Consider the following 27998-nt stretch of genomic DNA (forward strand, 5'->3'; position numbering starts at 1 on the left):
TTTAGATAAGCTCTGTAAAAGACTGGAAAAATACTGTAAATTTGAAATTTCAGTGTAGATGGATACCAAAATTAGCCATGGGCTTTTGTTTTGTCTTGAACATACATTGTCACCTAAAGTTCATGAAAAATGTGACAGATCTGCACATTGATATTCAGATGCTGTACTTCATAGATACTTTTAGTGAAATAGAAATACATAAACTCGTGTGGTTTTTGTACTCAAATATGAGGTGTTGCTTACTATATATTTGTATTAAGAAGAATTAAATAAAACTGAAAAAAAGAATTATCCTGACTTAACAAAATAACAAATTAGGCTGTTTGGGCTGTGAATATCAACTAAGCTTTCCCTCCCCCCAGCCTAAATAAGCAGTGCTGACAGTTTTGCTACAGTGGCATTTGTGACTAGCTCTAGGATCAAGTTTTTTTATCGCTGAAGCTGATGTGGCAGATTTAACCTGAGACATGATAAGTTAAAATAAACAGGGTGTGATGAAGCTGACAAAACAGGCATCTGGAAAAAACATCAAGATCCTGATGAAAATGATATTATTCAATACAAACCTTCAAAAAGACTATGTTTTTCATAGAGTATGTATTGATAAATTTTCCCTTTACTGGTTAAACTAATTTACTGGTATTGAAAAAGAGTTTTAATATTTAAAATTAGATTTAGCTATGACTGGTGCTCTTTGAATCCAGCCATTCCTACCAGTGTTTCCTTTGTACAGTATAAAACAGAAAGTCAAAAGTACATTATTCAAATGGTTGGAATTGCTTTGAAATTCCCATAACAGATAAAGTCTAAATTCTGCTTTTGCCCTTTCAGTGCTTAAAAGGGGCCTATAAGAAAGATGGGAAAAGCCTTTTTAGCAGGGCCTGTTGTGACAAGATGAGGGGTGCTGGATTTTAATCTAAACGAGGAGAGATGCAGGCTGGACATGAGAAAGAAACTTTTTACCATGAGAGTGGTAAAATCCTCACACAAGTTGCCCGGAGAGGTGGTGGATGCACCTGGAAACATTCAAAGCCAGGCTGGATGTGGTTCTGGGCAACCTGATCTAGTTGAAGATGTCCCTGCTCATTGCAGAGGGGTTGGACTATATGAGTTTTGAAGGTTCCTTCCAATCCAAATTATTCTATAATTCACTGCAATTTGCAGCTTAAGAGTCTTAGGAAGTTTGGGAGTTCTGGTGGTTTTGGTGGAAATCCTGTTTCTAAAAAGCATGATCTCCATAAAATCATGAATGTGAGAAAACATATACTGTAACGTGGACAGATCAGGACCACCTGACGCTCCTCTATCTTGATTTGCATTTTCCTAGCTCAAGGTGATGCTTTGTTACTGGCATTGATGACTCAAAGACCAGAATCAAGTATTATTAAGCAGCAGTTGAAAGACAGACACATTAGAGATGCAGCTGTCTAATAAGAATTTCAAGATAACTGAATCTTTTTTTCAATTGCATTGTAACATTTCTATCAGATCTTTTACAGCTGAAGTCTTATAGTCAATGGTAGATTCTTTAGTTGCTTGCTTCATCTGTTATAGTAAAGGAAGCAACAAAAATAGCAGGCATGTGGATAAACCTGCTATCTTGCAATATTTCTCTGAATTTATTTGATATCACCCCTTTAATACCAGATTGAGTTTGGCCTTATGACTATTTAAGACACGAGAGAAAAAGAACTTCCCCTCATGTAGCCATATGGGAGTCTCCAGAGCCATAGCTCCAAGCTCACAAGGAAGGTTAAGGTGTAGAGCAACTCGGCTTTAGCACAGCAGGCGGGTGGTGAAAGGAGAAAAATTGCTGGAGGCTAAGGTTCTGCAAAAGGAAACACTAAAAATCTTTTCACTTCTCAAATGCTGCAAACGGCAGTCATCCACGTTCCGAGACTCGGAGTCTTACTTTAGATACATCTTTACTTCAAGACAGGGATCCAACAGTGTTAGAATTAATTCACAAGCCATGCCCCTTCCACGTAAATCCTCTAACCTATATCACAACAGAGTTTAATGTCAACACAAGCACCCAGTAATTACAATAGGCTCCACACTGGAAGGAAGAGCAAATGTCCTTCCAGACAGATTCAAATGGAAACAAGCACTGCTGGCCAATGCCACACTTCAGCACCCACAGGTAATACACAGATATCCACAGGCTGCATTGTTGTCAAGGAAAGCAGATGTACTCCTTGAGCTGGGAGTTCCAAGGACTTTTCCCAGATTTGCCAACTGTTCTTTCCAGTCTAACATCATGCCACCCATGCCTCAGACTTGCCTTGCACTTGACAGCTCATCTCATGAGCCAACTGGACACCATCAGAGGCACAAACACACCACAACCACATTAATGCTTCCATAATTTTCAGGAAGCGTAGTCCCTGGCAGGGGGGGATTTGTTGCCCAAAACTCAGAAGGAAATGTTCAAGAGGATCAGTGTATCTCTGATCAGCGCATGCGTGTGTTCCAAACTACTCACTGGTGGGGTCAGGTGAGGAGCAGAAAGGGCCTTGGCTCTGTGTAAGCACTGCTCAGCAGTAGCTAAAACATTGCTCTGGTACTACGTTTTTTTCATCCTAAATCCAAAACTCAGCACTATACCAGCTACTAGGAAGAAAATTAACTGTATACAGTAGCCTAAATCAGGATGCCACTATAGTCTGCAAATGAATTGCAGGACTGCATCCATGTTAATCACACAATTGCCAATACAAAAGACATTGAAAATTTTAAAGAAATATAATAAATACTACATTCTTCTTAATTTTCAACAACTCATCTTCCTCCTTGGGCTTAACTACCTACAGAGGTTTGTAGTGTAATTCCCTCATTGCAGATGGAAATATTAATACCATGTGTAGCTCCAGCAAAGAGAAGATTTAGGTTTTGTTTTAGCTGGAAGTATTAATCTGCTTCAGCAGATTCAGTAACAGACATCCTGCTCAGGCCTGAATCATGGACAACAAAATTATTCATTGTAAAAAGCTCTGGTTGCAAATGAGAGGTGCAAATACAGATTCATTATGCAATTAATAACCCAGAACAACTGTAGCAAATAAGATGTGTGCATGATTGGTGGTGTGTAAGTGAAGAACCCCCTCCGAGCACTGCTGGCACTTCTGTCTCTGAACATTCTAGAGCATCAGCCAGAACAAGAGCACAGCTACAAGAGAGACATCTCTCTTCATGTCTTAACTGTTCATCGACAAGTTACCTATAAAATAAGGTGACCCAGGAGAATGAAGTCAGAGAGAGCATCTAGATATCCTTATGTTGATAGATGAAGATAAGACGCTATTAAAATGGCCTAACACATTTAACACACAGCCAGCCTTTCAATGGTGTCCTCATGTGAGGCCTTTCCTACCAGCCCTTTCGATCCATCTTCCACCAGAAGCACGTAACTCCAGGTGTTACAATTGGTTCATATTCAGTCCTAACTCAAAAGGCATTAAAATAAACCATTCAAATAAAAAAAAAAAAAAAAAAAAGGTCAGAAAGGATAACTTGAAACACTACAAATTACACCTCTAGTTACAGTGACTTCCTTCCCACCACCAAGGCAACAAGCTTTTCTGCTTTCCTTTTCCCTTTCCCCAACTCAAGGGTCAGTTTCCTGATTTCACAACACCTTTGATTTAACATGCCTTTAAAAGAAAACTTACCTCCCTCACTGCTGCAACATGCTTTTGCTACACAATCATGTGGCTGCATTTCAGCTTTGGAAGAGATAAACCTGTTCATTCTCTAAAGCCACCATATGGCTGTGGTGGTGTAAACACTCCATGTTGCATTTCTCTCCATGTAGCTTGCTATCCCAGATTAAAAAGATCATGTTCAACTTTCTAGCTAAGGGTATTCATTTACTGTGTATGCTGGTGAACACCAAGATCTGTATTTCCCCATGTGGAGCATTGTTACAGTATCTGTGCATACAGATGGATGTCTTAACACCTATGCCTTCCAGTTCTGCTTCTCATCTCTAGACCTCAAAGCATCTTCAAGTGACATAACCACTAACATTCTTTTGCTTATTCTATCACCAGAAAAGCTGTTACCAGGCAGGAAAGTGACCCATTCAACTGTTTAAAGGCTGAGGTGGAAATACAGCTCAGATCTCTACAATGTGAATGCCCTACCCGCATTTCGAAAGAGAGGAAAAGGGAGCATGTGATATTCCAGGTGCCCTTTTCATCGCACTGCATGGATTCAGTGATGATCTGGCAGGTTAACTTGTCTTCACAATCTCTCCCATCAGCACAGACCTCTTCACCTCAGTGGAGCTTCACTGACTGCAGAGAAATTTCATGAAGGCAGCATCTTATAAAAACAAGGGTGTTATTAAAAGCAAGTGTACTTGACCGAGAGTAAGTACAGATTTCATGACAACACAGCACTATCTAAAGAACATTTTTTACTTCTCTCTTTTTCAGAAGAAGGGTATTATTTGTTTTATAATGTAGCTCCAAATACCTCTTTAGAATCCATAAGATACTATGGAAGCTGACATGTTCGCAATGAATATCTTTGCCTTCAGATTATTTTCTGGCTTATTCTCCAAGTGGAGCACACAGCAGCAAGCTTTATATAAAAGTAAGCTAAAAGTAGAAGCTTTTAAAATAAGGTACATTGTCCTGCACAGCTCTGAAGGAATTGTAAGTCTATTTACTAGCTATAGAGAGGTGGGATTTAAATGAAAATAAAACCCCAAACTGCAATGTATCAGGAATATTTCTGAAGGATAAGTACTATATGTAGTTAAATAGGTGAGTGACATCCCTCCTTTCCAAACCAAAATAACAGAATCAGTTGTGTCAGGTTTTGGACTTACATTCATGCTCTTGAGTATTTTTTAAAATGAAGGCCAGTTTCAAGTCATATTCAGTTAAACATTTTAAAACGTAATAATAAAATGGCCATATTCCACTTTATAAACTGTGTTTTAAGAGATCACTTATTCCCCCTTAAAAGACAATAATTGGAACAGAAAAACCATGCCTATAACTCACAGTGAATTCTTGCCACTGAGTTTCATAAACCCCCTGAAACCAGTCTAAGGAGAGACGCTGACTCCAATACTGGAGCGTTTCCTTCAGCATATAATACAGTTTTATTCACCTACATTGCTAAATCCTGATGGACTTCAAGACAACTTTAGGAACTTGATTGTGTTGGTCTCCAGAGTAACTATATTTTAAAGATTTCTTTATTTTCATGATCAAGTGCTCATTATTTTTATTAATCTTGTTGTCAATAATATTATCAATCTTTATCAAGGCTTATTACTACTGCATCACTAAGATATTATTATTTTTTATTATTAATTTTAAAGGGATAACAAAGACTCAAACAAGCTGCATCAATGAAGAGAAGCTCCCTAAAAACTCCCCTGAAAAGGTCATTCTTAGCAGAAATTCCTCTATATACTTAGAACTGATTGTGGCATTCAGCAAGTTTCATTTTTCATCTAAGTTATTCAACACCTGCAGGAAGAAATTCTAAAAGCTTTTTTCACAGCATGTGATGAAACAGAAGTGGCACTTGGATAAATATTAGAAATGACAAAGTCACTAGGCATCTGAATATCCAGCCAAAATTAGTGCCAAAAAGAAAAACAGCTGGCAAAACTCAGGAAAAAGTCAAGAAAAGCAGGCTTAGTTAGAAGACAAATAACCTTCAAGAGATGTATCAACTACTACTACTGTATCAAATACTACTGTTTTCAAGGGCACTTCTCACACTGATAAATCACTTTATAGATTTTTGTCCCCTGCACTGCGTATTTTATACTCATGCATGAAGGTAGGCAGCTTTTCAGATACTGACCTCCTCTGAGCAACACACCCGCCTTGCTCCTGCAGTAATTGTTGCTGTACTTCCTCTCCTCCAAAACATGTCATAGGTAACTCAGTAAATCCCCTAGACCCCATTTAAACAGCATCCATGCTCAGGATGTCACTCCAGTTTCTCTTGGGCACAGATGCTATGCAATGACATTAAAGAATGTGACCAAACAGAGTAGTCACATCACTTACAGCATTTCTTGGAGGCTTTCAGAGGTGCCAATGGAAGATGAACATCTGAGAGAAGCAATATTCCCTATCTGCTTAATGGGGAATTCCAAATTCAAATGGAAGTTTCCTTAAAAAGAAGTATGGCTCATATAACTAAAGAAGTAAAATAGAAATACCTCTGTAGTAGAATATTTCTTGTTGAAATTATGTACACATAACACTGTTTAAAAGCGTGAACTCAAATATAGTCTTAGATGCTTGCCATAATAAAATTAAGTTGCTCTACATGGTAGACTAGATAACCTGAATAAACTGGATGGGATCTTTTTGCCATGAAAAAAAAATAATCTTAGTTATTAATAGTTTAATTTCCTTTACATTAGGTTTTAAAATACAGCAATACTCAGAAAACAAACACACACACACAATTCAAGGCAAACCAACCCCCAAAACCAACCACAACACCAAACCTAAACTGGAAAACACTGCCACAAATGACAGGTATATACAGACACAAAATCAAACTCTGGTCTAGCTTATGTTGTGTTATCTCAACAAGGGAACAAGGAGGGGAAAATTATATACCTAGACATATTAAATCTTCAAATTTCACTAAACAAGCAAAAGAGATTTCTACAATTTAACACTGCTGTCATATATTCATTTACTTCCTTTTTGAGTTCCTATGAAAAAATGGAGAGATAAAAGATCAGCTAGTGTTCTGCAAATCACTATAGTGCAGATAAGTGAGGATCATAAGAATTATATTTGGCTTTGTAGGAAATAAGAGTACCTGAACCTTTTAAAAAGTACCTGTTAGTCTATAAAAGGCAGGACTGTAGATATTCTAGTCAGACTTTTAAGAAGTTATCTGATAAAAATATACCACAATAAAATACAATATTCTGTAACAAAATTAGTTTCAATTTATATACCTGTCTTAAAAAAAAAAAACAAACAAAAAACCCCACCAAAATTTGGTGTTACATCCTTAAACATAGGTACTGTGGCTTAAAAAACTGAGGAATGGAAAAAAGGCATTTTATCCAAATGAATAATAAACTTTCCTCAGAAACGATTTTTTATCTCATATTAATTTTTCTTAATAAATGCTCAGCTATGGAAAAGGAAAATAAAGAATTTTTCTTTATTTATAAAATTGATTTGATACTTTCAAAAGGTTATGTTAGTTGTTGACAGGCACTAATACACATAGGAGTGCTTCTGTATTACAGCTCTGATGGGCACTGGAGCTATGCCAGGCAAAACATTCTGGAGCAGTACAGCCTGAGGTATTTATGGCACAACCTTAAACAGAAGACACTGGGAAGTTCATTGGAAGTCACATCCTTGTAAAGTTTACTGTAAAATGTTGGAGACCTAAGATTGTCAAGCACTTCAAATGTTTTGCCACCATCTTGGCTTCTTCTAAAACAGTTTAACTATTTTAAGGGTGTTTTGGTACTTTGCCCCATAGCCCAGGGAGTCTTAATGACACTCAATAGCAAAACCTGCAAAGGATCCCAGTGTTTTTGCTAGATTAAACCACAGCATAGTACAAATTCATCAACTCAAGTTTTGCTGCTGGTGCAATGCCTCACCAGATCAAATCCTTCAGAGCAATTTGTAAGTTCATTGCAAGGAAATTAGCAAAATATAAAACTCCAACAAAATCTCCCCTGTTTTCTGTGACTTGGCCTGCTCCATCAGCTACACTGCTTCTCCTAAGGTTCAGTCCCTACCACCTCTTACTCTCACCATTTGCTATGCCCCTGAATTCTCTCCTCTGTCACCTGTGATCAGCAGCATCATCAGGCTATTCTTGCTACCTGCACAGCATTCTAAACAAGAGTATATCAGACACAACATCCCTCTTTCTATCTTATTACCAGATTATTCCACCTATACCCTAAAACAGCTCAGCCATCCCTTCTGTGACTGTATCACACTTTCCTGTCTCCTGTGTTTTTTCCATTCAACTGTCCCCAGCAGCTTCTGCTTTGCTGTTCAAACAAGGACACAAGTGTGTCCCCTGCTTAAATCACTGGTTCCCAGTTCCACTGAACATATTAGATCCAGGCTTCAGAGTCATATTTCTGTTCATACCACACAGGTCCCCCAAAATTGGCACTCAGTTGACAGCACTGCCGCACTGCCTTAAGACAGACCTACTAAGCCACCTCGTTTGAGAATTTACTGCTGTGAGAGCTGGTTGTTCCTTACTTACTCGTTTCATAAACTGCCTTGCTGGAAGACTTAAACTATCTGTAAAACCTGCCTGTAGAGAATGTGCTTTAGGCAGTGGCTCCCAAAGGTCTAATTGCGGGACAGTTAACAGGACTGCAAACACCAAGGCTCACCCCAACACTATTAACATGTACTTCCTGAGAGTCTCTGCAGAAAACGAAAACAAAAAAAAAATAGATGAAATAAACCCAAAATTCCTACACTGCTACCATATGGCCAGAAAGCTAATGAGCACCACTACAAGGAAAAGCAAAGCGGGAGGAAGCGAGTGGCCAAGCAGCTGAAACAGGGAAAACATTAATTAACCATCTTTTCTCTAAAAAAAACAACACAACAACACAACAACAACAAAAAAAACACAACCAAACCCCAACCAAACCCACAGAACTTTGTTATTGAACTATTCTCTCAGGTATAACTTAACATCAATTATCAAAACTTAAAGCCATTTGTTGTGAGGTAAGACCCTACAGTAAGAGAAGAATGAAGATGTTAACATACACAGCTTGCAATTCCTGTGCTTTATGGGAATTTATTTGATTCTTACAGGCTTAGACACAACTTTCCATTGCAGTTTATATCTCAGCCCTGTTTGGAATAAGATGTAATCAGCAGTAGGAGTATTTCAAAGCAAATGCTTCATTTAGACATGTTTCTAACTTTCAACACAATATGACCACTGAAGTGCAGTACTGCAGGGCATGTGGCTGTCTGGTTACTCAATGCACTCAAGCAACAATGACAACAGGCTGCTTCATTCCTGGCAGGTAATAAAAAGAAGCTGCCATTCTACATGATCATTGCAGTAGTATCCACACATCTTGTTATAAACATGATAAGGAGATATTTTGGATTAGTTATTTCACAAGGCCATGAAACCCCAAATGATCCAGTATTATTAAAAGGAGCTCCAAGTCTATTTTATCCTTTTCATTATTCCTGTGACAAGTCAGGACAATATATCCAGTACTCAGAGATCATCCTAGGAGCTCCTGTTAACAAAATGAATTTGCAAGGCACAGGGCAGCATTATGCTGAACAGTCACAGCCCCTTTGGGAGTGTGGATCAGAGCTTTACTGAGAGGGAGAGGGGAAAAGCCCAGCCTACCACCACAGCATCTGACAGAATCTCTCTCTCTCCTAGAATACATCTCAGTCACTGCATAGCACTTGATTTGGTGTCAAGCAGAGAACTTAGAAACTGCTCTTTTTCCCCCAGTTCTAGCCAGCAAGAAAATGGAGAACGCTGGTGGCTCAAAATATGCATTTTCTTTTCTTTAATTAAGCTGTCAGATGCCAATTCTAATCTATCAGCTAGTGTTATTTTAGTATAATCTTTCTCTGACATTTTCAGTAAGAAATACCACCCCCAAAGAATCAAGAAAGGCAAAGGCATGAACTGCAAGCATAATTATAATTTCCTTCATTTAAAATGATAAAAGGTAAGGGCATTCAAAATTTCCAAGTCCTTTAAAATGAGCTCCTATTTCAGCATTGGAACAGAACCGCCTGTTAGGGACATTGACACATGCCATTTAGAGGTATAATCTGAAAGCCCCATGCTTTTATTTCATAAAATTTTAAACATCAAATCATACACTGCAGCAAAAAGCATACCAGCTTTTACAGATGGTTTCCTGTATATAAAAGCAATTAATGGGTAATATTAATTGCATTACCTTATTCCATAACAGGTAACTTGATCTCGCTATTTTTAACACATCTGCACTATAAATTCGCATGAATGAAATACACCAGAAGTGTTTAATGTTGGCACCTCTAGCCTTTTTGGGGGTTCTCTTACTGCTATCACTTTATTCATTATTTCCTAATTTCTTCTGAAGTAGTGATGTTGACATTTGTCTTCTAACATGTTTAAATATTAAACACCACTTCCCATGTGTAATTAGAAACTAAAGTTGTTGAGAATAAAAAAATATGCCAACCTCAGAAACATCTGTCCTGTTCACCTAGTGAAACCAAGTACTCTGGATAAGGTAGAAATGGATAAACTCAGGGTAAAGAACTGAAATAACAATAATATTAAATACTTGGATCTGAAAAGACAAGGGCATTTTTCAAAGTGCTTTCTGGAATCTAAGCATATATTTTCTTTGCTTTCTTTTTCTAAAAATATTTCCTATTGTTCTTACAACAATGGAATAATGACAGTGAGAATAATATATTCAGAGAGAGAATGTTTCAGTTTCTAAGTTCTTTGAATCTCTGCATTAATAATTTTTTTTTTCAGTGCTTTAATAGCAAACATATCAAGATACTGAAGGAATTAAGAAATTCTGTCTCTTTCTCTTTCTCTTCCCTAATTTAAACACAGAAACAAAGCATTTCATTTATCAGTTGGAAAACTACTAAGAAATATTAAAAGCTGCTGTTATTATTTTATACTTGGTACACTGAAGCAAAAGAAGTTAAAGCTTACACCACACTGCCCAAGATATATTTATTTATGATATAATTATTTATCTATTTATGGATATGCCATATCCAGCAGAGAGATTCACATCACCAGGGGTATCTCATCTGAGAAGTACCTAGTAATTAAACCCATGCTCTTGGAGCAGCTGCAGCGCCAAGCATGGCATTTGCCCACATAAATCCAAGACTACTACTGGAATTCATACCTTGAAAAACATTCTGGGAGACAAGGCTGAAGATCACAGTGATTCACAAGTTCAATATTTCCATTTAATTTGAGAAAGAAATCTCAATAAGCCTAAAAAATGTGCAACCTGATGCCCTCAAAACCATTCCACCCGGTGGAATAAGACCAAATTAGCAAGAGAAACATCCCAAAGCTTCCACGTTTCCTTAGGAGTATTTCCTGTCAGTTAACCATAAGACAGATAATTTCTTGCTTGCTCTTTCTTTATCCTCACAGATCTTGCATTCCTGAGAGTACACATATTCAACAAGGAGGATGGAAGGACTCCCATAAGATGTAGCTCTACAGTCTGCAGACCAAAAAAAAGTCACCAAAAGGAATAGCTGTAGAGACAGACACACTCAGGGTACCAAGAAACCAGTACTCAGTCAATGCATAAGTACTCTACCATCAGACAAAAGGTAACTGTTAAACTCCATAACTAGGCAGAGAGTTTTGAATACTGAGAGGACACAGGTTTTATTCAGGTATTTTTATCACTTTTTCAATCAATAGATGAAAACACTGTCAGTGACACTACACTGAATTCAGGTTTACATTCAGAGACAAATGGCTCAAGCTAGTTATAGCTCTGCTTTTGTGGGGGGAGCTGGAGTGAAACTATCCTTAACTTGCATCTGCTCTGTGAACCAACCAACTCACCCCGATTTACAGTCAGAGTCAATACATAAATCAAGGAGTCCAAGCTTTGCAAGAGGCTTTGCAAGAACAGACATGACTGACCTGCTCTGGATCATTCAAGTGAGACTTGTGCCTTCCAGGTAGCTCTGTCAGTAGGTAAGACAGGTACTAGCAGCAATTAAGCGGTACAGTTCCTCATGTCTTATGTGAAAGGCATCGCAAGAAGTCCACAACCCTGGCACCAACCAGTGCTGTCTCTGCAAATAGAAGGTGGTTGTTTTGTTTTTCTTCTCTTTAACTACTGAAAAAAAAAGTCAGTAATTTACTTCCACTTAATGAACCAGCTCCTTGCACACTTACAGCAGCTCTCTAGCAAAAGCCACCAAAATATCAATACAGCCAGTGTAACCACATCACAAAAAACAAGTTGAAGATGATGGCTAAGAGCCAAAGCATCAAAGAGATGTTAATTCCTAAGCAGCACCAAAATACTACTTTTGTACTTAATCATGAAGCTGTCTGTGCTTTTGCCAGGGTAAATAAGGACAGTTGTGAGGTGCCTCCAGTCTAGACCAGCAACCTCCAGAAGGTGGTGTAATCACTGAAGAGAGGTAGGTAAGAAGGCGTGAGCAGTCACACAAAGCTTGAATCACAGAATGTCAGGTTGGAAGGGACCTCAAGGACCATCTGGTCCAACCTTTCTAGGCAAAGCATAACCTAGATGAGATGTCCCAGCACCATGTCCAGCTCAGTCTTAGAAGAGTCCAACACTGGGGAATCCACCACTTCCCTCGGGAGATTATTCCAGTGGCTGGCTGTTCTCAGTGTGAAAAATTTTCCTCTTGTGTCCAGTCAGAATCTCCCCAGGAGTAACTTGTGCCCATCACCCCTCATCTTTTTCCACATGATTCCTTGTAAAAAGGGAGTCTCCATCTTCTTTGCAGCCACCCTTTAAATACTGGAACATGGTGATAAGGTCTCCCCTGAGACTTCTTTTCTCAAGACTGAACAAACCCACCTCTCTCAGCCTTTCTTCAAGTGGCTTTGCAGTCCTTGGATCATCTTTGGACTACCTTTAGCCTTTTCACATCTTTCTTGCATAGGGGGGAACCAAAACTGAACACAGTATTCCTGGTGTAGCCTGACAAGCACTCAGTAGCATGAGATAATGGTATCTTTATCTCTGCTGGTGATGCCCTTGGTGATGCAACCCAGCATCCTGTCTGACAGTTGATGTAACCCAGCTTGGTTTAGGAGCTGCTCATGACATTAAGATTTTGAAACTTCAAAGGATGTCTGCTTGGCTGTTTCACTAGCTTTTTGATAGCTTTGTAATAAGATCACACAGAAGCTATTTGCAATTATGGGATTAATAGGGGCATTCTAAAGCTATTATCAGGATTGAGATGTTCTGTACAATGCTGTGTGCTGTTTAGGATGTTATTCAAGAATTTTCTCTGTCCTACATAACTTCAGATGTACTTGCATCATATTCACAATAAGAATTTTAACTCTTAAAAAGATGGTATTTTCATGCTGATTATTAAAGGGACCACTCCAGCAGCTTCTGAAAAGCTAAAATTCCTTCATAGCATTCAATTTCTACTCTAGAACATGCACTTAAGGGACATATATCACCTGGAATTTAAATCCTGCTTTGGAAAAGCAATATTGAAAAAAAATAGCAAATTGTCTCTGCTGATGAAAACACAGACAATAAAGTAATGGAAAAGCAACATTATATTTCTTGAAAGAATTGTCAGTGCGATCCAAACTTAAATTTTTTCAGGAGTTAAAATACATGTTTAATATGACTAAAAGCTCAGAGTATCTTCAGATAAGTAGGTTTGATGGTAGCTAGTTTTAGTTTTTTTCATGTGTGTATGAAAAAGATTTTTCTGTGTTTTTAGTTTTGAGTATATAGGAAAAAACATACAGATATAGACATTTATAAAATAAAGGTGACATTTAACTTTACACACGACATTCAAATTACATCTCACTAGAAGTACCACAGAAGTTTATCTAGAACAGAGTTATAATAAACTCTATTATGTGAGCGTGCTTAGGATAGAAAATGTGCCTGAGGAAGATTTAAAAGTGGAATTTCTGAGTTGGATGGAAATGGGCAAGACGGTGCTGGAACAAATCCTCATCACCTCAGATTTACACCTTAGTTCTGTATCAGATTACTATAGATAAGCGTCCACACTCCTGAAGCAGGAACTTTTTTGCAACTGCTTTACCCTCTGAAAACTTTTTCATAACTTTTTTGCTATTAAATATGGTAAATCAGAAATGTATTTCTTACCAGCAGTTCTCCAGTTCTAAAGGTAAAAGCAAAGGCTTCCTACAGCGTGGTCAATATTTAAAGAGCTATTAAGTTCCTTTCCACTAGCTTTGTAAGAATGCGGATAGATAGATACAAGGGCTTCATATTTCACAGCCCTCCCCCTGGGCCACTTTCCTGAGACAAGAGATATTGTCAAGATGAGGTGCCAAAGAATAATTTCGTGCCTTAGAGTAAGAAGACCCGAAGATAAACATTCAAAGATGTGGATACTTCCTAAAATACAGTACTAGTTTCAAAAACCAGACAGGAGAATAGAAAAGCAAAGGAATTAAAAAAGTGGAGAAAGGCGGGGCAGGAACAGAACATGGCAAGATGCTGAAAACCAACATAAGGTAGTAAATTATATAAATTCCACTTGCTGTAGCTTTGCAGCATGGTACAGTTTACTTTCCATCCTCTGAAAGACCTCAGCTAAGCCCTAGTGCTGCAAGGTCAATTCTATGGCATATAATCATGCAAGTGCTTATACTACTAGGAAGATGCTTACCGTAACTGTGAGCACTAGGATACACAAAATATTTAGGTGAGTGCTTCCTATTAAATGCTATAAAATTTTAAAAAGACCAGCATTAGATCAGGAAATCTTTAAGCCATGACTTGCTGGTATAACATGGTATAACATGTATCATGTTCCTAGTGCCTATATACTAAATGCCACAAAGAAAAAGAGCACAAGAAAGAACAGAATAACATTTTTTATAAACATAACATTCAAACCTCATATTTCCTTTTTTAATATATTTTCTTGTAAGTCAACATGATAGATTAGTAGCTCAATGGAATACTAAATATCCCTATGATCATTATAGTGTATTTCTGTGTAATTTAGGGAATCCATACTATCAGTCTTCAGTATAAAGACTGAAAACACTCCTCTGAAGTAATATAGTGTACAACACTCCTCTGTTGTACAACTTCAAAATCTGAAGACTTAACTAAGGTTTTACTAAGCACAAAGAAACGAGCTCATAGCCAGCCAGCAGATGATGTTTAGCCTTCTGTTCAGCACCTGGAGAGATGAGGCCTCAGCACTTATTTACACTCTACATTTTATCAGTTCTTTCTCTTTACTATTAGAAATAGCATTTCAGAGCACTGGCAAGGTATTCCATCTCTTAGATTGAGATATCATTTCATACATAAAAAGAATACTGCAATTATAAAATGTAAGTAAGGCAAATAGTGTGAGCATTCTGCAGGGAAGCACAACAAAGAGTAGTTTAGCATGAAAATAAGATATTTTATTCTCTAGCCATGCTAGAACTTGAGCTGTAACATGAGGCAGACCTTTGAGACTTCTTGCATTTCATTCTTTCTGCCCCCCCCCAATAATTACCTTTTGACCAAAATTTATTTTTCTTTTATTCCCCCTTTACTTACACATATATGTTCCCACTGATTCAAAAGCATTATTGAGCTGTGAATCAACTGCAACCAGTGGAAGTAGTGAACTAAATAAACAGGAAAAATATGAACCCTGTTGTGGTAACGTTCTGAATTTTGGTCTTCGTGACCAGCACAATCCAATGAAGATAGAAAACAAGTAAGTAAAAAACATCTGCCTCTTAGAAAATTAACTCATCCATGAATTTTTCTTTAAAATGATTTTGAAATAACATTCATTACTATAAATTTGAGAGACTATTAAGTGGATAGAAGTATTCTACAGAATTCTTTTTTCTTAAACATAGGAAAACAGAGAACAGCACAGTCACAACCACTGACTTGTTGGGAAGAACCATGTGAATGAATCCTTTAAAAGAGATAGTCACAGTACTTTGCTCCAGCAAATCATTCAAGTGGACATATTCCTATTCTTTGTACACTTAAGCAATCTCATTGAATGCTTATAAATGCCTGTCCTAAACTTTAAGCTTAAATACTCATCTTTCATTCATGTTATATCGTTTTTTATTATACCAAAGGTAGTTTTAAGCTCCTTGTGAAAGAGTTGAACCACATCAGAAAGACATTTAACTATCTTTACTATAAATTTTTAACTGTTGCTATTGACCATTATGTTTCTAATGAGTAAAATAACAATAAGCTTTGACCATCAAGTACCAGCCACTAGAACTCAAGTACCAGAATCCACTCATAAAGGCATTTCTATTTTTCAGCATCCTTGCTCTGATCTTCACCTAGGAAGCAACCTAATATTCACTGGAAAGAAACTGGTATTTTCTGTTATTATTGTACAAGCAGGTATTGTACTCCAGATGAAAGGCTTGTATTTCACTGTAAAGACCCTTGACCTTCATTAGTGCTTCATGGAGCTTGAAAGTCAGATGGGATAACAAAAAAGTCAATAAAACAGAGTAGTACATATTTTTATGTCTTTCTGAAGCACTGGGGAAATAATAATGTTGGGTTTAAAGATTAATTTGGAATTATATGCTTACAGGCAAATAGATATGATAATTGCATTAAATCATATACTGCCTGTTTTTAAAAGACATAGAATCTTATAATTAAAATCAATAGTTAGATCATATTTTCAGTTATATCATTTTAATTACTCTATTAAAAAAGGAGTTTGCAAATAAATAAGGGAGCAATTAGATATTGTAATTTAATCAATATTTCATTTTGATGTTAAAAAAGATAATGAAGGTTTAAAGTAAGAGTTTTAGACATTCACAGACCAATTATATTCATATGTATTATGACTGTGAAGATTTTAATATCTACACGGCACAGGAACTACTTGCTCTATTTTGTTATACTAGGTTTTGGGATCTTCATATAATTTATATGTCACATAGATTTACCAAGCAAATAAGTTTCATATGTACAGACAGCATTGTCCACCTGGAATGACTAACTAAAACCCTGGATGATTAAAGTAGTATCTCTGCTTCAGACTCCATTCTGATATCCCTTTCTGCTTAGACAGCAATTGGCAGGTAATTAACCCAGTGGCATAAAAATGACCACTTTTTATTCTGGATTTGAATGAATATTAAGATATATCTGGAAATTATAACAACAAATTAAGTCTTCCTCAACTTGATGAGGAAAAAGAGTAAGATAATTTCCATAAGTAGTAATAAATCCCTCCAAACCCCAACACTCCCACTAGCACATTCCAGATGTATATATACACACAAAGACACACATACATAAGAATTCACAATCCATTTTGAACTGCTGGCAGAATCGACATATTTTTATTAAACTTATGCTTTCTACCGAGGAAATAATTTTTTTTTATTAGTGCTAAATTCCTGTACCAATGTTTCCAGGACCACAACAACCCCTGCATAGAAAAATACTTAGAAAAAATACCCATCCTATTAGTTCAGCAGATCACCTGCCCTGAGCCCATGAAACACAGACCTTTCCTGGGCCTCCTAAAGAGAATATAGGAAGTTCCTGTGGCTACAGTCTGAACTCTAACGATTCTCTTTTTGCCCTTATACCTTATTTCCAAGTAGGATTACAAACTGTTTTACAGGAACAATTTTATATGCAGTCTGGCTAATGCTCACAACCCATTAAAAATTCCCTGGATTAAAAGGCACAACCTCCTAAGAGCTCTTCACAGTATTTGAATAACAAAAATTTTGGAAGAAGCAGCATTTTTCCCTTGACTAAATCAAAACCAAACCACTTTGCTGCTATTTTAAAGTCATGTCAATAAAGAGAAAGATGTTTGCTGTAGTTAAATTCATTTAAAACCCAATGTTGAAACAGGAATTCTAAATACTTTTTTTAAGTTTCAGTAATGCATCTTTTTTCTACTAAGTTAGGCAAGTTTTGAATACTCAAAATACACATTAATTCATAACTTTAATTTCCTTATCCATATTTATCAAATGTTCCATACTTGGCTGCAACGCCTTTTTTACAGTTGCTACAAGCTGTTTTAATATGTGCCTAATAACTCACTTTTAGATACTTCTGTGATATGCACTTAATATTTCTGTTACGAACTGCAGGGAACAGTTAACAGGGGAGTGGACAGAAGACCAAGTTTTAGTTTGGAATTCTAAAGAACACCTTTTTTTAAAGTTTTCCAACTTCTGAAAGGACATGTATGACCTTTTGAGGCTATTTATTTCTCAGACAATATTTATTCTTTAACAAATACAAAGATGCATTTTCTGTGCTGGTATTAGAATGGAAAAAGTTGTGTCAAAAAATCAATAATTTTTACTAAATTCACAATTTAATCTGCATATTTATTTTGGTTCAAGTATGAGAAATTGCATGTAAAAAACAATGCTGAAAGAATGACAACAATGGTCTTTGATTTTGATATACATTGGGGAATAATGTCACCTAATTTAAAAAATACTATAATAAAATAAATAATGTATTAACATGGTAAAAGGTGTTCGTATCGCAAAAGTAGTGATTTATACAGGACCACATTCTATTAACTGCTAAATAAAACTCCATAAAGGCAAGATCACTTCTTGTTTCCTTCTGTAACATTTTGAAATTAATTATATTTTGTATTATTGGTTAGTTCTTTTAGTATATGCCTGCAGAATAGCAGAGATTTGCATACAAATAGGGGCTGTGCAGTCATATTTTGTTCTAATTTCCCATGTATGTCCCTAAACAGCCTAGGGTATATGAATTATTGTATCATTTAGGTAACAATCTTTGATGGCTACGTGTAAAAATATAATCTTTCCAAGATTTAATTAAGCAAATTCCGAACATGGAAATTAGAAGTAAGGAGCCACTAGAGAAGGATAAATTTAAAGAGTTGCCCTCCATTCTTAAGCTTTTATAATTTTATTACCTTTACCAAGAATGAGGAGGAAATTCAAGAAAAGAGTTATACAGCTAGTGTTTACCTAATTTTTTTTTCAAGACAGAGAAGAAAGACTTTGCTCCTAGTGTCCCACCCTTCTCTGACATATATATCATGATGATGCCATCTGACAGTCGATGGGATTCTACAGACCTTGTAAATAGTACAAAATTGAGATTCCACATGTAGAATATTTCCTTCTGCTCACATTTCTGTAGCACAAGCTCAGCAGAAAATTTCCCTTTAATAAAAAACACCATGTTTTTTGGTATTTGTAGTCCATTTATCTATATAAAACAGTTAAATAAAAATTAACTTTACCATAAAAAGGAATATCCATATATCCTTTTATTGGAGTAAAACCCATGTTATTTTGGGGGCTTGAACTGTCAAAGAGAAATCTTTTGTTCTGATTTTACATGTGATGCTTTTCATGCTTATTATGTCGACGTCAGGAAGACACAGATGACACAGAAATATCTACCTGCAATGTGTCCCACAGTAAAACACCTATTCTGGAAACTGAGAGGTAAAAATCAAATGAAATTATTTTACCCATAATACCACTATTTTTAATACTAAAAACTTTAATATATGCACTCCATTTAACCACCTTCTCTTAGAAACTGCAATTTTGTTTGTGTTACTACATCATTTATTGGCTGGGCTTAGACATCATGTGGGGTTTGTGGGTCTGTTTTGGGTTTCCCCTCTTCCCTCGCCATTACTCCCAGCTATATTTTAAATAGGATTTATAGGAAGATTGGTATTCTGGAATAATCTTCCTTTAAATATTGTACAAGAAAATGATCAAGGGAAATCTGCTTTGAAATTCTTTGCATACAGCTAGGACTCTTCATCTATGTTGTTATAGATATTTAATTCCCTCAAACAATCAGTTGTCATGAGTTTAGATATATTTACTACAACATTGATAAGTACTTAATGCAATGTAGATCAAGCCTGATCTTGCATGGGATTTTGCTTCAAGTGGATAAATTCATTGATTTAATTAATTTCTTTTTACTGTGCATTTCTGTCAGTCATTTTGACAGTGACTCTTTCTTAATGCATCACAACAAAAATAAATTCAGAAACCATTTTACAGAACAGGCCAATGCAATGTTGTGTTTGGGTTTTTTTTTCTGATGAACTGAGTTAGGTAGGTCCAGTTCTGAGGTTACTAAAAAGCCCAAAAACTTTCTTAGTCCTTATGCCTAGGAAAAGATTCCTCATGCAGCAATTTGCATGGAACTTAATAATTATTCTCTTTTAACTCTTGAATAAAAATTATCAGTATTGTTAAGATCTTCAAAATGAAAGTAAGCAGGAAACATTGTGGAGGGGTGGGGGAGAGGAGAGACCATAAAATACCAGCAAGAAAGTAAATTAACTTCTTCAGCACCATATTAATAACTAGAGATCAAGGACTCCATAGATTTGCAACTTGTGCATGAGTCCTCTTGTGTACCTTCCAACCTCCATGGTTTTCCATTAGTATCCTATTTCACTGTTCTTTTATTAATCAGTATTGCTAGGAGGCTGGAGTAATTTTGTAGTTCAGAGGGCAGCCTTCCTCCCAGGTACTTTTAGAACTTATTTCAATAGATCTGGGGTATACTTCATATTACATGCTGATTTCTAGGTACATATGCATCATCATCTACAAACACATTAGCCTTTCATATGTGCAAAGATAATGGGATTATAGACTGTATCTCAATTATTTTCTCAAGATACCGGCATCAGACCGAGCCTGTTGAGTAGATATTAATCAAAGTGGCTTTGTCATCTAAATTAGTCAGTCTTTCTACATTCAGTAAGCCATTAGGATACACAACACTGTCCATAATACTGTGGTTGAGACGGGGAATGAAATGTTCTGGAACATAGAGTTATAGAGTAAGGACAGCAGAATGATTCCAAGAGGTTATGTATTGAGGTTTAACTGGCAAGACTGTAAAATGATGAAACAACCCAGAGTGAATAGTTCTGGGCAAATGCTGTGTAAAAATGTTTACAAATCCCTTGAGACAAATTTTACAGATTACGTATAAAATTTTTGTTTCATATCTTTATTTTCTCTCCCATGTTCTATATCTATAATACTGTAACATAAGACTTTTCTAGACAGTATTTCAATGACAGGAGATAAGGCTATCTGTAGAAAGAAAAAAAAAAATGTATCTTTCAAACTTGAGGAATCTGCATTCACATTCATTTTTTGCATAAGCAAACTAAAAAGACCTTGATAAAAAACTGCAGAAGAATAAATATCATAAGAATCTAAAGAGAAAAAATCTAGATGGCCATAAATAACATAATAATATTCCAATAGTAACATAAAAAGATCTTTTTAATATTCTGTGCGATTCATGACTTGATTTTCCTATTAGAAAAGATCTTCATTGTCATTTATTTTTTTTAAATAATCAGGAATGTTGCAGTTTCAGAAGCACCTACGCATGTCGGGGAGTACTGCGCATTTGCATCATTCCAATTTTGCTCAACAAAGGGGAAAAATCTCCATCATTTATTTAAAGCATCTGTTTATTGAGTCAGAATTTACTAGAACAACTGTCTTCAGATACACTTGTTATTTCACACATATCTTAAAGAAAATATATGAACGAGACATCTGTTGCTTTAGGGAGGTTGATTTTGTTTAATTTCTTAAGTTAAATTTTTATCTGGACCAAAATAACCTGATACTTCTAACAGAAGCAGTGAGCAGCTCAAAATTATTTTTTCATAGTTTAGATATAATGAGGTATGTTTAGTTCATAAGAATATTTCCATATTTATATAGCCTTTCTGTGTGTAAGTTCTTGAAAGAAAGGAAATAATCTCAATAATTCTACTGAAAGGTTAAGGAAAAATACCCTTTTTCTACTGCAGTTTAGCTTAAACAGGGAAATGTTAATTTTAGAGTTTATAATGCAGGACAGAACTGCAAGCTAACAAAATATCCAAAATTCTGATGTTCCCCATTACAAACACAGTTCTTTTGTTTGGGTTTTTGTTGTTGTTGTAGTTGCTTGGCTGGGGTTTTGGGGGGGAGGGTGTTTGTTTTTATCTCTCAATATCCAATGCCATCTTTGCAAGCATGAAGGGTACCCTCACGGCACACAGCAGAGCAGTGAATGAGCTCACTGTAGCTATTCTGAACACCTGCACTCTCTTTCCAAGCATCAAATTCTCTCAAATTTCATGTTCACTCTGACAAACCCTGACAACGGACATTGCCCGATATCATGTGTATTGAGAACAGGGCTATCTATCCCACTCTGTCAGGAAGACAGAGTTGGTCATGACTTATACATTTGCTCTTTTTCCTCCATATTGTTAACCAAAAGAGAAAGACGGATGAACATTGTTCTTAAAAGCTTATAGTGATGAGAACTGCCACATAGTGTCCAAACACATTTGGTTAAACTACTTCTGTACCTCCAACAGTGGATGCTGAGGAAAACAATACAAGAGGAAAAAAGGATGGTTTCTCCTTTATTTCTTAAAGCATTCAAGGGATGGTTTCTCCTTTATTCCTTAAGGTATTCACCTTTTTTTCTGGGCATCAGCAGGTGTAGGCTTAAACTTTATCAGTGCTGCAATGTAGTATCTGTTCTCATAGCAACACTCTTCACATGGAATCATGATCCATTCTATAAATCCCATGTTGCTAACAACGGAGAGAGATTTGGTTTGGATAAAATGGCAACAATCCAGGGGGCTCCCGCAGAAAGATCTGACCCTTTGTTAACATAAACCAGCAACAGTCTAGTAATGCGACGCAGCATGACGTATTTCATAAATCAAGAGCAAAATGCCTTCATTTCCTGCTGCGTGTTAAACTCCTAGTGCCTGAATGCAAGGTGAAATCCTGATCATACTGAATTTAATAAAAATATTCCTATTGACTTCAAGGATCCAAGCTGTCACTTCCTGAAGCCCCAGGTTTTTTGAAACACTGGTTTTGGCATACAGAGAAATCCAGTAGCAATTTCATATATTCAGCTTTTCTTTTACAGTAATTATAAGTTGTAAGTTATAGTTAAGCATAGTTATAAGTTTTTTTTTCTTAGTAGCAAGTATAGTCTCTCCTGCTTCCCTTAACTACTATTATGTGATGGATGTATTTTTTCATGTAATATACATAGAATCTCACACCTATTTATTGACAATGTGCTGTTAGGTACCTTTTAAGCAATTCTCCAGCTAAGAAGACCAACTGTTAACAGACTGAACTCCAGACATCTCAATACCACAGGCTGTTATCATTTTGAATGTAAGTGTACAGATTAATCAGCTGATCACTAATCCCTGAAACCCCTAACTGCAATATTGGCAGATCATTTTAAGAAGTATTTCCAAGCTTGCATGACTATTGTTGCATTTACTTAAGGAATCATTCATCACATAAATGGCTAGTTAGGAAAATGAACTCATTAACAGGGAAGTTTAATGGAGAAACAAATCAAGCTCAGCACTGCTGAAATGTTGTCATGCTTCCCCATCCAAAGCTGCTAGAAAGGCTTATACTTAAATATTGCTGTATTTTCAAAACCTTTGACACGTGTACTACGCGTACTACTTCATCCATTCTCTATTACACTATACTAAACCACGATTTCATTTATTATTGTAGAATACATGCATAACGCTACAAAATACAGTTCTTTAAGTCTGAGCCCCATTTTTCCCCTTGCTTTCTACTTGAAATTCTTAGTTTGCCCTTTAAGTTCATTTTGAGAACTGTTTTTGTGCATGCTTTTGGACTATTTTATTACTATATTGTTGAAATGTACCTTTGAGAGTTACAGATCTTTAGATCAGTGTTTAATTTCTATTAATGTTTGTTCTAACTCTTCTGTATCATCTGATCACAGTGGATATATACATATTTTAAACTCCCTCAGTATTTTGATTAGTAGTGTTCTACAGAACATTTGAAATCAGTTTCACTTTTTAAGCTAAAACTAGCACTGCAATTGCTTCCATTTCCTGTTCTGTTAATAAATGAGAGTATCTTGTTGAAAATAAAAACGAAACAGATGGACATTTTGTTAAAGTGTGCAGCTCAATAATTTGTTGATAATATATTTTCAACCTCTAATACTTCGACTACTTTATATAGAAATAACTTACAGTTTTTTTTCTTTTCCACACATAAAAAAGGACTGACAAGCTCGCTCAGTAGACTTATGGCAGAACTCAGAACTGAATCTTTTCCTTTCAAGTTTCAGTCCAAACATCTGAACTGGAAAGCCATGCAAAGATATAGTGCTCCTATTGAGAACTGCTATAGAAAATCCCCCTTCCCAGCACCCTAGTTCTGTAAAAGCATAAACCACAAATTTATCTTCCTAGACCTGAGCAGATTATCTATGATTTACCTCATGATGCATCAAACATATTGATGGTGTTTTAACTGACATGATGTGGGAGTTAGAATAACACTACCCAGCATTTAGACCACTAATGGTTTCTTAATTACAAAACTGTTGTAGGCTGCACGGCTAGCTGCACCATAATGTTCATGGCCCCTTTTATGCCACTTTAGCTTTTCAGTATTAATGACTGTTTTAATTTTGCAATTCCTTTGTTCAGTTCTTTCTTTGGCAATTTCAGGTTACTTATTTTGAGCATCTCAGTTAGTGTTGATATTCATACTAACTGGTCTCTTCTGCAGTTTCATCTGCAGTTTCAGTTTGGAGCTAATTCAGGAAAAGGCCACAAAATCACAGCACCACTGTTTCCATAAATTTCTGCCACAGAGGGTGCATATAACTCAGCTTCTGAGCTATTAAAGGTGCATCTTTAAAGCCTCTCACTGTCATTTTGGGGAAAAGAACATGAATCTCAAGCAACAGTTGTGTTCATGATATACAAACTCTTCCGTTTCCTCCCTCTGTTTCTATGATCTCGCAGTATTTCTTCCTCATAATTGTGACAAGAGAAAACTGCAAAGTTCAAAGGAAATAAATCCAAGATATTGATTACTTTGATTTAATATCTTGTATCTATCTAGTTTGCTTTCTGGACCACTATCTTCTGATACAGATATCATCCCTAAAACATCATGACCTGCTTATTCTTTTTCTCAATCTCTCCTTTTTCAGTGATGTAAATCAAAACATTTCAACCCAAGTCAAGTGAGTTCCTCTTCTATAAAAGCATGATAAGAATCTCAAAATACAATAACCACCTCAAATATCTATTTCTTCAATTCAGGAAACAGGTAAGATTGCAGATAACACAGTATAACAAATACTGGCAATTTGGCTGATAGAAGCATATTCAAGCACTTGAAACCAATAAAAGCAGCAAAATCAAGAGATAGTTTACCTTTGGTCTTCCACACCAGCAGTATTCAGGACTAGGAGCCAGCAATAAAAATCTCACAGCTGTCACGCATATGAACAGGAGCAGAAAAAGGTAACAAACAAAAAGGACTTATCAATAGAAATCAGTGTTTTGTTTCACAATCACAAGTGGACAGAAAATCACCCCAACGCCAGCGCTAGCTCAAGGTAAGTAGTTGTGTCCAGTAGGCAAAGCTGAACACATAGTAGGTATCTATTCCAGCTTTAAAGGCCTATGTATCTGTGTGAGGTTCAAAATACACCCAACAGTTCCCATAGCAAGCACTAATTTTCAACTTTTGTCATATTGATGCAGAGGGTTGACCAATATACAGAGGGGTTGTACAAGGGGGTTGTGAAAGGGGGGTTAAAGGAATTTTGCTTGCTTAACAGAAAGTATTGTTTGCAAATACCTATCATGCTTGCCATGCAGTACCAGGACAATAAGCTACTGATAAAGGGAGAAACAGACTGATAAGGGGGAGAAACAGTTACTTAGTTCCAGTGAAAACCAGCTTTGCAGTTTGGACTTTGACCAGACTCCTAAAGAGCATGGGTGATAGCTAGAGGTGAAAAGTTCAGGCTCGAGGAAGACTCATTTACTTCATCTTGGAGTCCCCTACTCACAAGAGGAAGACTCATTTACCTTATATTGAGACCCTCGCCCATGACCACGGGGGGGGGGCACTGCACAGATGCAAAGGACCTTCTAGCTCATTATAATACGAAGCAGGGATAGGACATGAATATGTATAGGCATATTGTGTAACCTTATGAATATGTATTACTTTAGAGAATAAATGTAGAGGGAAATAACACTGAGGCATGCATGACTTTGGAAGAGCTATCCCCCAATGCATCTCAGCTGAATAAAGCATACATACTTTACAGCTTTAACGAGTTGTGGAGTCTATCCGCATATCAATATGTCATTTCTGTTATTTTGTTCTGTAATTACATCAAGTATGCATCTGACAAAGTGAACTTACTGTTCACCCTGAGATGCAAACCCAATAATTTTCACTATTTGTACTTCTCCACAGAGTTATAGGTCTGCTTTCTGTGCTGCTGTGGGAAAGGTTACAGTCTTCTGCAGGCCCTCACTCCTATAAAATAATCAAGATTATATGAGGCAACAATTTATTGTTCTGGTCCTTTGAGTTCACCAATAGCTGCCTACAAGGACAGAAAGTTCCCTGCTATTGATTTCAAATCAAACCTACTACAGATGAAACGAAAAACTTGCTCACTATCCCCATTGATTGCAACATATTCTTGGTGATGTGTTCCCATCAGGTCATCGAATTCTGACAGCTTACAACTTTGCATTCAAGTTTAACCTTTTGTGTATGTCCTAGGGTGCAAACTGAGACCATTGGACCATTGTTTTAATACTTAATGATTACCTTAGCATAACAACGAGAGATGGCATAGAAAAAAGTCAACCCAAAGGGAACTATACAATGCTAATGTTGGCTAAACAAAGGAGTTTTGGTAGGAGCAAGTCATCCCACAAATAAGCCACTCCAGGTTCCTGAAGTACCAGAGTGCATACTGGAGATACTGTTTTGCTGGTACAATCTGAAAGTTTAAGGATGTGTTTAAAAAGATACTTCAAACTTCTGATATCCCTTCACAGAATCACAGAATCCCAAGGGTTGGAAGGGACCTCAAAAGATCATCTAGTCCAACCCCCCTGCAAGAGCAGGGTAACCTAGAGTACATCACACAGGAATTTGTCCAGGCGGGCCTTGAATATCTCAAATGTAGGAGACTCCACAACCCCCTTGGGCAACCTGTTCCAGTGCTCTGTCACTCTCACAGTAAAGAAATTTTTCCTGATGTTCACGTGGAACCTCCTATGCTCCGGTTTACACCCATTGCCCCTTGTCCTAGGCTCCCTTAACTAGCTTTCACATACAAAATAGGCTGCCTAAATGACTGGGAGGGGATTGTTTAGAGGACTGCTTAGACATAAGCTAACAGGGTACCAATTCACTATGAAAAAACCTGAACAGAAACATTCACTGCCAATTTGGCAGATTTTTCAAATGTGTATGAATTAAATACCAAAGCATGAAGAGCTCATCTGGGTCTGTGTCAGCAGCAGAATGTGATGATAGCAGAAAACTATTGCTATGGGGAAAGGAACTGTCTTTCTGTGCTGTTCAGAGCTCTCATCCACAACATAATGTAGGCCTTCCTATTTTAGAAGTCTTGGACAAGAGGACCAAGATACTTTTTCCTATCTACTGAAGCAAATTTACATTAGTAGCACTAAAAAAAATATATTAATGTTAATCTTGCATACTTAGGCTAAAGAAGTTTGTTTCTAACACCTTGACATGGCTGAAGTCAGTCTAATAAAGAATTGCATTCTCTGTGGCAGCTTCATCTTCCCTTCACTGTTTTTTAAAATACTATTTTAATCATAGGTTTAGAAATTTGCATCCTGTCCAGAAGGGTTGAAAACAGTAAACAAGAATATGGTTCCCCAAAGGCTTTCTAGACAGGAATTTTTCAGTATCTGTACTCTGCTAATTTTTTAATAACTATTTACACATACATTTTTACTTCTCCCAGGTGCCACAACAGGAAAATGCAAGAAACTTCAGAGAGATATTACAGCACATTTACTTAATCCAATTGAATCCAATCCTCCTTTAGCTAGCACTCCCTAATAGAAATCAATCCATTTTGCTGACACCTGACTTCTATGAACAACATAACATGTTATTGTGGCTGTCATTTAACTATCCTGCTACTTAAAATGCTGCATGTCAAATGCTACAAAATGCAGAGCTTCTTACAGAGATGACACAGCTTTCATGCAGGCTTCCCCTTTAATTAAATGCAAAGCTTGCACCCAGCTCTGCAATGCACTCCCCTCTCCTATTAGCCCAGCAGCAGCTTGCTGAATGTAAAATTCTCTCAATAGTAGTTT

The 27998-nt window shown here is 36.6% G+C and overlaps 1 protein-coding gene across 1 annotated transcript in view; it reads right to left on the reverse strand.

Annotated features, from left to right (window-relative positions):
* ZNF804A (zinc finger protein 804A) overlaps window positions 1-25122 on the reverse strand; it is a 214521-nt gene extending 189399 nt beyond the window's left edge. Inside the window, exons 1-2 of the mRNA XM_062621986.1 lie at window positions 25038-25122; window positions 11674-11828 (exon numbers count right to left, since the gene is read on the reverse strand). The gene's annotated coding sequence lies outside the window, so the exon portion shown is untranslated. The remainder of the gene's footprint in view (window positions 1-11673; window positions 11829-25037) is intronic.
* Window positions 25123-27998: the final 2876 nt, after the last annotated feature.

This window comes from Pezoporus occidentalis, unplaced genomic scaffold, assembly GCF_034315485.1.
Source record: "Pezoporus occidentalis ecotype Australia unplaced genomic scaffold, CSIRO_AGI_Poc_V1 ctg237, whole genome shotgun sequence".
NCBI classification, from domain to species: Eukaryota; Metazoa; Chordata; class Aves; order Psittaciformes; family Psittacidae; genus Pezoporus; species Pezoporus occidentalis.